Raw genomic sequence first — 2,141 nt, 5'->3', positions numbered from 1 at the left:
CAGAGCCTCGTACCAGTAATTCTAACAGACAAAACCCAGATCAAACCTCAAACATGGTGCGACACAAATGCAAGTCAATAGAAAGTGTCACACACAGATGTGAAGCTGGCATCTGTGTTGGGAAATCATTCCCACAAGATTGTGGGAACTTGAACTTTAAGAGTAATACAATCTTACAAAAAGGTACAGAAACGGGAGTGGATCCGGGTCTGTTCACACAGCAGTGGTTTAATACTTTAGGAGAACATCTCTTAAACCTCAACAGTAACTACCAACTATTTATATTTTCACAAGTGGCACCATTTTAGAATAAAAGTGTCTAGAACTGATGACAATGCAATCTCTCATTGGACAATATTAATCACATTTATTATGCAGTTTTTTACTTCAAATGCTGGATAATCGTTCTAAAACACCACAGTAAATCTTAATGGCAGCAATATTTTCACAACTATCGGTTCCATATTGATGTCTCAAAGGCAGTGAATGAGTGTGCACCAGTCATAAGATTCAGCTTGACAAGTATTCATTAAGACAAGCGTTGTTAACATGGGCAACTTTTCTTTCTGTCTTGGGTACATATTGTTTTTTAATATTTCAGTTGATTTTTTTCTTTTAGGAACTGTTAGCGGTCCTTGTGGAGTAGTCCACCAGAGTTAGTGTTTGTTTTTGTTTGTGTTTCCTTTGCTAAAATATTAAAATGCATCATGAGAAACTAGTATGATTTTTGTTTTGCAAGCATAATACTTAGATAACATTAAACCTTGTTTGATCTGTGTTTTTTGTTAATAAAGTTAATAGTTGTCTCTATTTGATATGGGTAAAGTCAATAGAGCAATAGTTATAGATTTTATATGGATAAAATTGATGAAGCGATCCTTCCTTGTAGTTAATATTTAATATTTATGATGGATTCAGGAGATTGCCAGATTCTGCCACTTCAGAATATTTTGAGCCACTCAAGATTTCCATATGTACTTGATACATTATAATATGATACATTCTGAACTATAACAGGCAATAAAGTTCACTTTTCACAAAGTACTCAAATGATTATTGAGATATTTTTGTTACATACTAGAAATTATCATGTACATTTACCAAGTAAAATTTCAGTGAACTGGACCAATGAGCCAAGCCCGAGGACCTGAGTTTTATCTCTGAGTACTGTATGGCAGAAAAGAGAACAGAGGGTGGGAGCAGTCGGCGGGGCTTCGCGGAGACACTCTTTATTTTCGCGGCTGAGAAGGAATTTAACCATCACCATGTCAAGCAAAAGGGCAAAGACCAAGACCACCAAGAAGCGCCCTCAGCGCGCAACATCCAATGTGTTCGCCATGTTTGACCAGTCCCAGATCCAAGAGTTCAAAGAGGCCTTCAACATGATCGACCTGAACCGGGATGGCTTCATCGACAAGGAAGACTTGCACGACATGCTTGCTTCAATGTGAAAAAAATCCAACTGATGAATACCCGGATGCCATGATGAATGAGGCCCCGGGGCCCATCAACTTCACCATGTTCCTCACCATGTCAGGAGAGAAGTTGAATGGCACAGATCCGGAAGATGTCACCAGAAATGCCTTCGCTTGCTTTGACGAGGAAGCAACGGGCACCATCCAGGAGGATTACCTGAGGGAGCTGCAGACCACCATGGACGATCGGTTCACAGATGAGGAAGTGGATGAGCTGTACAGGAAGGCCCCCATTGGCAAAAAGGGGAATTTCAACTACATCGAGTTCACACGCATCCTCAAGCACGGAGCCAAAGAAAAGGACGACTGAAGAGCTTCAAATTCCAGCCAAATCTTCCCTGTTGCCACTTGGGGTATTTCTGAGATCTTCCTCCTAGATAACCTGTTACATGCCCTAGCTTACCGCTTTTCCCTTTCTTGTTTTGTATTTATATGATCTCAGCCTCTTTGGGCCACATGTACCTTTATAATCAGACTGGAAATGGGACTTTCTGTCATTATCCAACTAGAAAGTAAGGTCATTAACTTACAGGCAGTCTTGTCCCTCCTGTGTATGACTGCAGCCCACACAGAGTCAATATATTTTTTCAGAGAAAGTTATCCACTCAATTTTTTCTGAATGATAATTAAACTTTCTGATAAAAAAAAGAGGACAGAATCCTGTAT

The 2,141-nt window shown here is 39.7% G+C and overlaps 1 pseudogene; it reads left to right on the top strand.

The window, feature by feature from the left end:
• The first annotated feature begins 1,210 nt into the window (after positions 1–1,210).
• On the top strand, positions 1,211–1,847 carry LOC128108897 (myosin regulatory light polypeptide 9-like; annotated as a pseudogene).
• Positions 1,848–2,141: the final 294 nt, after the last annotated feature.

Source organism: Peromyscus californicus, unplaced genomic scaffold, assembly GCF_007827085.1.
Source record: "Peromyscus californicus insignis strain IS unplaced genomic scaffold, ASM782708v3 Scaffold_13__1_contigs__length_99412109, whole genome shotgun sequence".
Classification (NCBI taxonomy): Eukaryota; Metazoa; Chordata; class Mammalia; order Rodentia; family Cricetidae; genus Peromyscus; species Peromyscus californicus.
Note: the sequence above shows the minus strand (reverse complement) of the source record. Positions and strands in the feature narration are given on the sequence as shown.